Genomic DNA, 14,124 nt, shown 5'->3' with positions numbered 1-14,124 from the left:
CGGTGGTTTCGTTCATAAACCACCAAGGAGGGCTGAGATCTCGCTCCCTATCCAGGCTGGCGAAACGGCTTTTATTATGGGCTCACGCGAACGTACGTTCGTTAAAAGCGACTCACGTACCGGGTGTAGCCAATACGGGTGCAGACATTCTCTCGCGCAACGGTCCGCCGCCGGGAGAATGGAGACTGCATCCTCAGACGGTCGAGAGAATATGGACCGTCTTCGGCCGGGCGGAGATCGATCTGTTTGCATCCGACGAGAACGCGCATTGCCCGATCTTCTTCTCGAGACATCACGATGCCCTGTCGCAGACATGGCCGGCGTGTCTTCTATATGCTTTTCCTCCGGTGGCTCTGTTACCACAGGTCCTTCAGAGGATAAGAGAGACGAAATGCGCGATAATTCTGGTCGCCCCGTTTTGGCACAATCAACCGTGGCTCCCCGACCTATGGCAGCTGAAAACATCAGCACCATGGCCAGTACCGCTGAGGAAAGACCTCCTATCTCAGGCGAGAGGGACGATATGGCATCCACAGCCGGAGCTATGGAATCTACACGTTTGGTTTCTGAACGGCAATCATCACGCCTTTCAGGACGAGTGTTAAATACTCTAACTGAAGCTAGGGCCCCATCTACCAGGCGCCTTTACGCTCAAAAGTGGTCTATTTTTTCTGACTGGTGCACGACGAAAAACTTAAACCCAAACACCTGTGAAGTGGAGCATATTCTCTCCTTTCTGCAGGAAATGCTGGACAGCGGTCGCGCGCCCTCGACGCTTAAAGTGTATGTGGCGGCGATAACGGCGAATCACGCCCTTATCGCCGGTCGCACCGTGGGAAAACATGATCTCATCATTAAATTCCTCAGAGGCGCTCGCAGACTACACCCACCGCGACCTAACACGGTCCCGTCTTGGGATCTGTCCACGGTCCTGAAAGTGCTGCGCGGTCCCCCTTTCGAGCCCCTCGAGCAGGCTGACCTGCGCGCTCTCTCGTTTAAAACCGCTCTCCTACTAGCGTTGGCATCGGTTAAACGAGTGGGCGATTTACACGCGTTTTCAATTGACCCGTCGTGTCTGGAATTCGGTCCTAACGATAGCAAAGTGATCCTTAGACCGAGAGCGGGATACATTCCTAAAGTTTTGACCACGCCATTTAGAGTTCAGGTGGTTTCACTTCTCGCCCTTCCGACGGCGGACGGCGAACAAACCCCGAACACGCTCTGCCCCGTCAGAGCGTTAAGAATATACACGGACCGTTCTGCCTCATACCGCAAGTCAGATCAGCTGTTCGTAAGCTTCGCACAACATTCCTTAGGTATGCCGCTCACTAAACAGAGGCTATCTAAATGGATCGTCGAAGCCATTGCTTTGGCTTACGCCTCCCTGAATGAACATTGTCCAGTTGGTTTAAAAGCTCACTCCACGAGGGGTATGGCTTCATCTTGGGCTTGGTCTACGGGGATTTCTATCGTTGACATTTGTAACGCGGCCGGCTGGTCCTCGCCGTCTACGTTTGTCAGATTTTATAGCCTGGATGTCCCTGCCTTACAAGCACAGGTCTTATCGGCTTAATGATTCACGCGACTGCGTTTCTGTATGCCTTCACGGTGCGTTGCTAGCTCACCGTCATGGCTACCTATTAATAAATCATGCACAGCTCGCGGCGCGCTCAGGGAACCCGCCGTCTCGTGCTCTATTGTATATGCATCATGGTGCATTTAGAAACTTCACTGTATGCGTATTACTGTCTCATATATGGTGCTTACACTTGCGCTCGCTAGAGCTATGTATATGCTGGGTTAGGGCCACATGCAGTGTCTCTCCGGTAAGGGCACCTCAGTCCGTTGTGTATGCACGGCGGGATGGGATTACGTTCCCCCCAGGGCATGAAATTAACACCCGACCACGCGCCAAATGCGGGTGGATTTTGCAATTGGCGGGTAACACTGTCAATCTACCAGCCACATTGGCGGGTAGCCAATGCGAATCAGTGATGGCGCGGGTCATTGTATAAACAACCCACTCCCGACCGACATTTTCAACTAACCCGCCCCGCCCGCAATTGTTCGAAATAGTTTTTAAACTCGACTGACTGACCGCGGCCTGAATATCATTAAAATATTTTTGGATGACTCGTAACCGGCACCCGCTCATTTCTTATCAACCTGCGCATATCACCGATGCAAATTCATTGAGAGAATGCGACTGCTGTTTCGCAACGTTCATGCGATTGGAAAGAAGATGAGGCACTTCTCTGACTACGTTTGGATGTGCGAGTAAGTATTAAACTGTTGGTGAGATGGGATGAGAATGCAATGCTGACATATGCTACTGTACAATCACAGTTGCACAGATGTATAGTGCTGCTGTGACGGATCAGAGCTCTTGATGTGTAAACTTTAGAGAGAGTTGCGCTACTATGCCTTATACTGTAGTACATTAACATACATTTTGCGAATATAGTAATGAAAAACAACGTATGTGCGGCGTTAATGTGCGCAGTTTGTGCCCCCTCTGTCTTTGTGTGCGTGCGCCGGTTTAAGGGGACTCAATAGGGCACATCGGAGATATCCGTTCCTAAAAGCATGCGTACATAAAATCTTTCTGCTCTTGACAGGGCACATACAAACAAAATGATCTCAACAGTATTCATTTTCTAATAAAACATTTCTTTATGTCTTAAGTGTATGTATAGAGAGTCAAAAACCAGTCTGTGTTCGTCTTAAAGAGACAGTAACCTCAATTAAACTACTTAAGTCTGTGTCATTAATGTTAATCAAACAACGTAAGACAAAGAGAAATTCACTTTTGTAGCTCTGAAAAAAATTATATTTAATTCATACCATAAAGACAGTGTTATAATTCACTATTCGGGCAAAAAAAAAAAACTGGCTGGTAAAAAGTCTCTGTGGCAGGTGGATTTCTAAATCCACCTGCCACAGTGGCTGGTGGTCAAAAAAGTTAACTTCAGGCCCTGGTTCCCCCATAGCGTCAGCAAACTGACGCAATGCGAAGTGAACCGTATTGAAAGGGAACGCTTAGGTTACTCACGTAACCCCGGTTCCCTGAAATAACGGGAACGAGCATTGCGTCGCTGGCCGTGCTACAAACGTCTACGCAGCGAGTGTTATTCGGCTGCGCGCTTCAGTCGAATAATAATGAGCTCTTGACGTATTTCACCGGCTTATATAGGGACGTGTGCCACGCCCCGCGCGGGCTCAAACGTCATTGGTCTGTATTTTCTACAGACGTTAACCAATAGGCTTCAATCACGGAGTAAACAGGAGTTTCCCCCATAGCGTCAGCAAACTGACGCAATGCTCGTTCCCGTTATTTCAGGGAACCGGGGTTACGTGAGTAACCTAAGCGTTTTAATACTTTTTTTTTATCTTTTTTATTCACTCTCATGTCATTCAAACCCTGTTTAATTTATTTCTGTGAAACACCAAAGAAAAAGTTTAGTAGCATGCAAGTTACTCACAATGAAATTGGATGGGGACCAGATGTTACAAGACAGGTGTCTGAAGCGATGGTTGTTTTATGAACAAATTGAAATGAAAAATCCTCCATGTGTTGAAGCTTGCATTGAAAATATTGCTAAAGACAACCTAACCAGTCACTATACCTAATAATTTGCCGATATTGCATGGAAAACAATATGGATATTCTTCTACAAATAACTTATTTTGTGTTCCAAAAAAGAAAAACACACAATGGAAAGAAAATGGTTATAAAAGTATCCACCTCTTTTTCAAACGCGCAAGTAAGTGATGTGACGTATTTCCCTTCTTTGTGCGAGACATCGATTTCAGAAGCCAGCTAGTAGAAAACAGTGTAGCAGGAGCACGCATAAAACATGGTTTAAACAGTTATGGTAAATATTTACTACACCTGCCATATGAACCAGTGTGAGGATAAAATTAAGAAGTGGCATGATATATCATATAAAGATATATTCAACCATTTTTATGTTGTTGCTCGGGAGTGACGGGTCTACATTGGGCAAATATAAAAGTGCAGAGCCAGCCGTATCTTTACAAAGTCAGTTTAGTGTTTGTACATGGAATAGACCAAGACTTTGTGTTTTTAACCTTTCAGGCGATGATTTAAAATGTCACCACTGTCCCTCTGGTGTGAGGTTTTTTAAACAGCAATTTTTAATCGACTTGTTTGAGTTTTTATGGCGACAAGTCAAGCTTCACGCGATCCGACAGCAGCAGCATCTTTCTCATTCAACACATTGTAGGTTATTTGAACAAACCATAATACACATATTAAACTACTTTTACATGTATTCAGTATTGTTTTCGTTTTATGAAAATATTATAATGCAGTAGATAAGACATGAGCTTATGAAATTATTTGCTTATTTAAAATTGTTTTTATTAAAAACATAACAAAAGAATGCGCAAACACTAATAAGCTAACTAACTAATAAGCAGTTTATGTCGTATATATTCTATACTGTAATCACACAAAAAAATGTGGTAATAATATATAGTTGCAGAATAAATAAATCAGCTAAATCAGCATTTTTATCAGCATAAAATTAGTTGTTTTTACTGGATGGATGTCTGGATATACAGATCATGGGTACACGTGCCCCACATACTGTACACATTTGGCTCTTGTGTGTGGATTATGGTAAAAAAAAGTTTTGTAGAGATTTACTGCGTTTGTTCAGCTATTAAAGCAACCCCTACAGCATGCACAAATTATGCCGGTCTTCCTGGATTTCATAATAAGTATTAAGAAGGCAAATAAAATGGCACACTTGTGTCCCTCGCAATACGACTACCATTAGCTGTAATGGCTCACCGGAAGTTTTACACAAAGGAGCTCAAAGATGGCGGCGCCCACCAAAAATAAGGTGGATAGATAAGACATGCCGATCTTGTACATTAGAGTTAGCAATCTAAAAAAGACTTTAACCATAGCCCAGACAGACTAATTATTGACAGTCAGAGATTAAATGCAATGTATTCTCATTTTCAACAGAACACTGTCCTTAGTCTGCCATTATTTACGTAACTATTCAATTGACAGATTAATGAATCGTTGGAACAAAGGGTATCAGGCACGAATTTAAAAAGCAATAATACGCACCTGCCTGCCAGAAGGAAAAATTGTGATCTCATTTCATAATCACTATAATTGCAAAACTCCCATACAGATTCAGTTAATGCAGTTATATTAAACACAATTTTACTGTTTAAACCAAAGAGAGGAAGGGTTATCATGTACCTTTTACCTGTTTTTTTTTTACTGTATATTTGAATGTAAACACTAAATGGCAAAGCTGGAACAATCTCTATAATGACTACATGCAGTTGCTAATCACAAATAATTCACATGAATCTAAATTAAGTTTACTCAATAAAAATGTAAATAATACTTTTTGACAAGTAAAATAAAATGTTTTCTAAGTCCATCAAACATGTGCATCTTCCACATGAAGAGCCAATTTATGGCTGATATGTACTGTATAGTGTGCAATATATTCACCATTTTTTAACGTGGTGGCAAGATGATGCAAAAAAAAAAAAGATTTAGAAGACATATAACAGCCTGGTCTCACTGTTAATACGTAGTATTTATTTTTATTATTTTTTGTACGTTTAAATAGATGCTAAAACGTACAAAGCAGACGTATTTACAACATTTAAACGTAGCATTATTACGTTTTGACAGCTAAAAAACGTAAAACATTTACGTATCTTTCATTCCATAAAGATTGCTGTATAATTTCCTTTTAACCATTAGCGATATGTTACCACCTTTACCCTACCCCAAACCTTACCCCAAACCTTACCCTAAACCCAAACCTTACCCTAAACCCAAACTCCTTTTAAACAAAATGTTTAAATACGTAATGTATTCTTTTTATATTATGCAACGTAACGGACAGATATGTTTAGGAACAATATAGCATTCAAAAGATATTTTAAGGTGCTACAGTCCTACGCAAAACAGTTTATTAAAATCATTTAACGTTACGGTTTAAAAAAATATAACAGACGGCCAAGTGTAATCACACACAACTTATTTATTGTGAATATTAAAATCAGTACCAAAAATAGTTAAAATGACGATGTGCTGCAGCCGCGGTCCTCTCTGGAGTATATGAAGTAAAGTAAAGAGAAGTATTAAAGTTATTAATCCAAGAGTTTGATCAGCGTTGATCCGGCTTTCCTCTGTGACGGCACGCTTTTTTTATTTCAAACGTACACCAACGGAAATGGAAATGACGCAAATATGTCACCTGGCACTCAAAGAGCCAATGAGCTTTTGATATCACTGCCGTAAAGCAATGTGTCGTAAAACTTCTTGAGGCGGGATTTTTGAATTCACATTAACGAACGCAAGATCTGACTTTACGGTTGCTGATGAGAACACGTTTTTGTGTGTCATGGCAAATAAACTAAATATTAAAAAATAGTTAAATAAATACAGAAATGTTATTCATTTTGAAGTTTTAAAATGTTAAATATTGTGAAATTCTCTGAATATCATAATCATTTCATTAGGTAAATAGGTAAACTGTCTTAAAGAGTAACTAAACCCCTGGTCAGAGCCTGACTCCGCCCACTGGCAATATTTGAAAAATGCAAGAAAAGTGGGAAGATCCCAACGGAGATTTAGGGGACGAACTAAGCTCGTACCAAGTGTGTGGTGAGATCGTAACAAGGGCGTGGTGAGCTTGAACCTGCTTACGTCACGAGTCATTTTTTGGACCCAACATCCAATAGGAAAATTCAACTGCAGTAGCCACCGTTCAACCTGAAGAGGGCAGCACTCAGACGTTTTTACACCATATATTGTAGTATTGAAACACTGTCATCCAAATGTCAAAAAAGTTACTAAAATCAATGAACGGCACTAATAAACAGGGGCGGGTCTAGAGAATTTTTCATGGGGGGGCCGGACTGGGGCACAGACTTAGAGAGGGGTGGCACATTTAAATACATATAAACAGTGAATTAGTGTAACTTGCCCTACATTGAAGGTAATAATACTGTATACTGTATCCTGATACATTTAGTACATTTAAACCTCCTGATGTGTTTTTGTTTTAACCTCCCTCTGGTCTCTGCATGTAATACACATACCTTGGTTTGCAGAAAAGTCAGTGGACTACTGCTGCGTCTTCCTCTCTTCCCTCTCCTCATGCCTTTCTGCTTCTATCTCTCTTTTTTTCTTCAAAATGAAGAAATTCTGAATTTTTTGAGACCTTTTCATTGGTCCTATTGCCTGTATCTGACTGTCTGTCCATAAAGAAATAATAATGCATTTTTCTCAGTTACTTTGTCAAGTCATAAACTAATTTATTTCCTAAAGTTGAATGTTGTCCGCATATCATCTTAATAAAGATATTACATTTGGTAGGGATGTTAACCGATCAACGTTAACCGGTCAAAGTTGTCGGTTGTCGGTTAAAAAAAGGGATCTGTAAATTAGGCTATTATAGACAGTGGACTAAACCCTACTACAGTTAGTCATCTCTTTCTTTCCAAGATCTTTTTGTGTGAAGTGAACAAATCCCTCACACTCAGTTTTTCATAACTGGTCTGTTTGTACTTTATAAACCAATAAAAAAACATTTGGCGCGAGGTCACTGCTTTTGGTTTCGCATGTTCACAAGGTTTGCGAAAAGTAAATGCTACAGGCTATTTTTTGATAAATTCCTTTATTCGAATAGTAAATAAAATACAGTAATACAATAATTAAAATTAAAGTCTCTCCTGGTTGTGTTCCAAATTATTAACATTTATGTCTTTTAGGCTTACAGTAAAGTGCAGAGTAAGTTTTGTTTCTGTAAATCCTCAGCCATGATTTTTACCACTTTATTAAGTTTTGCTTTGTAGAAAGCATTTCTTTGAAGTGAATTTCGTTTTGTATAAATTGTATCTTAATTTTAATAAATGTTTAATCAACCAAATGCATGTATTTATTAAATAAAAAGCAAATATAGCAGAGTATATAATTACCGGTCCGTGCATGAAGGCGCCGGCACTGCGCGTTCACTTGCATTGCATTGTTAATTAGAACGCACCTCATCATAAATAAATAAAACTCAGCGTAGGCCTATATGCCTCATACAAGCATTAAATATCTTTGCTGCATTTGTTCTAGAACAAAAACAGTGTGAGACCTGCTTTGGCCGGTGCTTTTACACATTCTGAAGGTGCCCGTTTAATCCATTGGTTTTATCGTGTTGCAGTCTATTAGGCAACATTCCGCATAAGATGGGTTTAGATTTGGAAATACATTACATCTATATTTCAGTGGTAACAGAAAAGGTGATGATGATCATCCTTTGTCTTTAATATTACTACCCCAAACTAAAGCGCAGTCTCTTCTGAGCTCAGCTGTGATTTTATTAAATGAGCCGCGGCAATTTTCAAATGAGCTTCACAAACGCCTTTATTTTCAAGTTCAACGCGATCACCTAGTACCTAAACTATTTCGAAACTAAGCACGGCGCCGTTTGCGGGACTCATGTTTCGCGCTGTAGGGGATTTAAAAAGTATTGTGAGGTCTGTGTGTGTGTGAGCCGGAGGCAGAGCGCAGAGAGATGCGAGTTGCGAAATTGCAGGCGCGGCTCGAAATGGCTGTTTATTTTAAATAGCATAGCATATTTTAAACTAATAGGCCTATCAGTTAACCGGTTTCAACCGGCCAATGAGGCTCGGTGGCCGGTCAAGTTTCGTTTTCGCCATCCCTAACATTTGGTTGTAATAAATGGCATATTGCACAGAGCCCCATGTGAGTTAATGTATAGAAAAAAATAATGTTTATGTTGTTTTCTTTAAATATGCTTCTGAGGCTGTGGTCTGTTGCATGAAGCTATTTGAACAACAAACTCTTAATTTTCAAAATTCAGAGTAAGTTTGGAGTCGACAAATCCAGATAAATCCAAACTGGTTTTTTAGATCAGGATCAGATGTTGGACAATGCTTGGTTTAAACTTTGTGTTTTATAGAGTTTGCAAAGCCTGTGCACCTGAAAGTGAAACCTGCTTCATGCAACAGAAAATGTACTTAACAAAAGGAAAACAGTTAATAGCAATGAAAGTTTAGAGGCTGAGGAAATTCTAGACGTTTATTCATAGTCGTATGACATGTTAATGTTTTTGCATGCGCCGAATCAACGCAAAGCTCTCTCCGTGTGTCGACTATTGAGGGCACTTGTCGTCTTAAATAAACCCATGCACACACAGACGGCGCAGCTTAAACAGTCACTCCACATAAAAACGTTACGTTGTTTTTCATTGATCTATTCCATACACGATGAGATACAATAGCGCAACTCTCCCTAAAGTTTACACATCAATATTTGAAGGATATAGGGAGGATTACGTCTGATTGGAACGGGACCGGACACATTCAACATGTCTTTGCATACAGCTACTCACTTAGTGCCTTTTTAGTGTTAAATTGCTTAAAAGCACTTGAAGGTTTACATTTTAAAACACGTGTAAATTATAAACTATCCCTGTTTAATCCGCGATCGAATCGCATGCGGGTTGAAACGTGGGTTCTGATCCGTATGGATAAACTGCGATCTAACACACCACTATTTATTACAAACGCAAAGGCAAACGTGACTTTATATATTCTTTTAATGTACCGTTAGGTTGTCTTCAACTTTAGTAATGAGCATTCTCGACAGTAACAGAGAGCTAGCTCTAACTTACTAATCGCAGGTTTCCACATTTAAGGAAACATATCAAAACTCAGCTCACTCACCTATGACTTTGTTGTCCTTTTTCACTATCTGCATAGAACTCCTTTCTCCGTCCTCTGTGTTTTTCCATGTTTTTCCTTGCTTTTTATTGGTGCCACCACCGTTCGTTACTAGTGTGCGCCTACTAATTGACTCCGATAACAACATGTCACGGTAGAGTGGTTCCTCGGGTCTAGACAATTTTTCATAGGCGGAGCCTCCACAAAAATTTATATTTTAATATTTTAAGCTAATAAAAAAATGTAATATAAATAAATCAAAGCCCTGTAAAATATGAAGTTTTATTTTAAGAAAAGCAAAACCACTAGTACATAATTAATACTGACGAGACTGATGGTGTGGGAGGGGGGGCACTTGGGGTGGCCAATCAAATTGTGGGGGTGGCCCGTGCCCCCCCTGGCCCCCCCCTGGCCCCGCCCCTGCTAATAAAGCATCATTCTTACAGATCATTAACTAAAAAAAGTTGGTTTAGGGTTTAGTTACTCTTTAAATATGACTGAAAACATGTCATTGTTATGAGTAAGAAACGCCAATGCCCGCGATTTTAATATTTATTAATAGGAATAACTTACGTACAAATATGTATGTTTGTAAAGCGGTAAATACGTAAATAATTTACGTATTAGTCCTGTCAAAAGGTCGATATTGTACGTTTTAGTGTGTTATAAACGTAAGTAAATGTACGTATTGTACAACCACACTGAAACGTAAAAATACACACGTATTCTCATGAGATCACATTGCATATAAATAGATGGCCTAGCAAAAACAAGTCACATGCTCGCTAACATCTGAGAGAGGGCACAGAACTTCCCATATTTAGCCAGTGTCTTTTAAACAAACCCACCTTCAGCGACTTAGCCACCCTTCATATTGACAGCTGAGTTTTTGACCTTCAGTAGCTTACCCAGAAGGCCCATTATGGGGCTGAAGTGAGTCTGAAGGGCATTGAAAATAGGCAGTAACATCTCCGCTCCCGGGTGTATAACACACTTAATTATTCCCTCCGTGCAGCATATGCTCCCGTCCATCTAACGCTGACCTCAACCATGCCCAATCTCCAGGAAGTTGCCACCAAATACCCAATGCACTTTCATCATCTCACGTGACTCATGGAGAACATGTCTGCTGACTGCACTCTTAAATCACCTGCTGGCCCGACACTGGCATGCTTCATGAGACAGATGAAAACAGGAAAAGGATGGAACATATTATTCACCACATAAAAGAAACAGGTAAAGGAAATGCTACCGATAATCCCTAAAAATTGCTTCTCCTACAAAATAATTGTCTCGGAAAGCATCATTTAAAATATAAACAACTGCCCCGTCCTGTGCTAAATATAGTTATAAAGGTGTCACCCAACATTTTTTATTTAAAGGGATCTAACTTGGTCATAAAATACACTCTAAAAATGCTTTGTTGTTTCAACCCAGTGTTGGGTCAAATATAAATATTTTCTGGGTTCATTTAACCCAATGGCTAGGTTTGTCCCTTTATGACCCAACACCAGGTTGAAAATAACCCAGCCTTTTTTAGAGTGTAAGACATGACAGAATGGTAAATTACGTTCACTGATGATTTATATTGGATCTAGAAACACCAACTTTAAACTGTAAAAGGAATGTATTTAATTTAAACTATTTGCCTATACAAAAAGCAAACAAAAAATATGAAGAAAAAAAAGAATAAATCAGAAAGTTGTGTTCATGAAATCTCATTGATATATTTAATTTACTTGTTTGCTTATAAAACATGCTTCAATTCTTCAATTTTTTGGTATAATACATACAGTTGATGTATTGCCTAAGAACGAAATCCATGACTCTTTACCAGTTCAGCCACAGAAACACAGTATCTTAAGAACTGAATGTACACTCAGATCTGACACATTCAAGTGTAAGGTTTATGTAAGCCTATGTGTGAAAAAGAGCTGTAATTCTGATGCTTTAAATGTCCCCAAAACCCTCACCAGCTAATCTCAGTGCAACTTAGAAACTGCATTCATCCTTGTCTTGAATCTGAATCCCATCAAGTTGTCGGGCTGAGACTCATTGGGCTTTCATTGGACTCAAATCTCCGGTACTTTAACCTCCGACCCTCATTTTCCTCTGCCTCCATGTTTCATCAATACTGTATCAAGGCCACAAATTACACACATGAGAGATCTCCACCTGAGCTTCCTGAAGCATTCCGCTCTCTACTGTACTGCCCTCCATTGCCCACCGCATATGTCCGTGAGAGTGCTTCAGGCTCTGCAGTCCGCTGGGCTGCACAGAGATGGATTCACACTTGTTTTCTCTATAACCCTCTTCTACTGTTTCTTATAGAGTCATCAACAGTGAGATATCCTTAAGTTAACAAGGCAAGGTTTAATTGTGATTGAGTCTGTGAGAACTAAGCTAAAGTCGTTTTTTTGTGATTTACTGTTTTACTGTTATCAGACATGTGCACATTCAACAGCAAAGTTAAAACATTACAACCCAAACTGCATCTATCCCTCACAACCTTGCTTTTTAATTTGGAGAAAATTGAGTGTAAGGTCAGTTCTCGTTCCTGATGTTACAACTCAAGCAAAGCTTGTGGGCTATTGCATACCATTTTAAATGCCCTTTACACATCTCAGATTCCTGCCAAAGCACTGTGGATTGGATTTTTAGAATAATAAAAAAATCCGACATTCAACACTTTATAAAGTCAACACCATATCTAATGCTCTGTTGCATGATGATTGGTAAAAGAAATGGATGCGGTCACATCAGCAACATGTAACACCCGCTCACAAGAACTGTATACGCTTGTAAGCTGAATGCTAGGCCTGTTGCTCTATGACCTCACTTTATGTTTTTTTTATATTTCTCAAAATTTGCATTTGAGCCAGAACAATGGGCCAATCAGAAGAGTCAGGTTTTAAAGCACTCACAACAGATTTAGGTTTTAACAGATGAACCCTTTTATTTTTTTCTGAAAATGAAATAAAAAATGTGGATATAACAATTATGTAATGAGTTCAAAAATTAATAAACCATAAAACAAACAGATCAGTAAAATCAAGAAAAAATATTTTGAAATGTTAATAGAAAACAAAAAAAAACATTTTAAATTATTTATAAATTAAAGCAACACTATGTATGTCTCTAAAATGATTTCAGTGATAGAACAACTTTTAACTGGACAAATTGTACTGTTGCTGCAACCTGAGCAGCCTCCTAGCTGCTACAAGCACACTCTGAAAATGGCGGTGGAGGGTAGGAAACAAACCCTCCCCCTGCCTGCAGAAGAGTGTCTGAAACCAGGCACTGTTGCGCTTTTCAACCACATGGTGGAGCTGTAAGTCATTTTTACATGGAAACTACCAGTGTCGTGTTTACCCACCACGCAAACCACGCATTTGCGTAGGGCCTCACGGGCTTGGGGGGCCCCCTACTGACCACAAGGTGTGCGAAAGTATGTTACGTTTATTCAGACCCAAATCTAAGGCACGAATAAAGCACACGCGAGCGAGAGATGTGCAAGTATACACGCAGAATAATATATGCGCATTATAATTTATGCGCGCATCCTCGCGAGGGCACATATAGTATGGGAAGCCGAACTTATCAAAAGAAGGACGAAACTGCGGCACTCGAGTGATCTGCTCTGCGCGAACCAATTATATGCGCGGCTATGGCGTTTAATCAGACCCAAAAGTCGCGCGCACAAAAACCACGACAAGCGCCCTCGCGAGCGTGCAGATGAGCGAACTCCACGGGACAACGCACCTCTGCACAGCGGTCACAAAAGCAGCCACACAAGTGCTGGAATGAGCGCTCGCTCGACTCTCTCTGTGCTCTCATAACTGCACAACATTCACTCGATGATCAAGTTTACTTTAAAGACTTTGGGCTTCACACTTGTGATTGGTGGTTTGGTTTGATCAGTGACACGCATCTTTTGTTCCACACTCATACAGGTATAAACATGATAAAGACACCACGCAGGGGTTTAAATAATGTCTAAAATACATAAATCATATTATGTATCTCATCATTGTCATTAAAATCTCATCTTTAGTGTATGTCTAGTCTATATGCTTGTTCTATCTCACAGTAAGTTTGTTTTTACAATATGAACATGAGAGTTATGTGATTCCCATCCATAAATTCAAGCAATAACCAACTTACAATGTTGTTTGCTGGTGTTTGTTAGATCAGTTTGTTAGATCAGTCTGAATAATAATCTAATGCTTCCTCTTTTTCCTTATTTAGTTTTTTTAGTAAGATGTAAGACCCTGTAGTTGCAGTATTAATTACATTGTTTTAAATACATATAATACATTTGTAAGCAAAAGATATATCTGAGAGGGCCGAGACACATTTTTTTTAAACCAATAATTT

The sequence above is a fragment of the Paramisgurnus dabryanus genome, chromosome 3 (genome assembly GCF_030506205.2).
Source record: "Paramisgurnus dabryanus chromosome 3, PD_genome_1.1, whole genome shotgun sequence".
NCBI lineage: Eukaryota > Metazoa > Chordata > Actinopteri > Cypriniformes > Cobitidae > Paramisgurnus > Paramisgurnus dabryanus.
Note: the sequence above shows the minus strand (reverse complement) of the source record.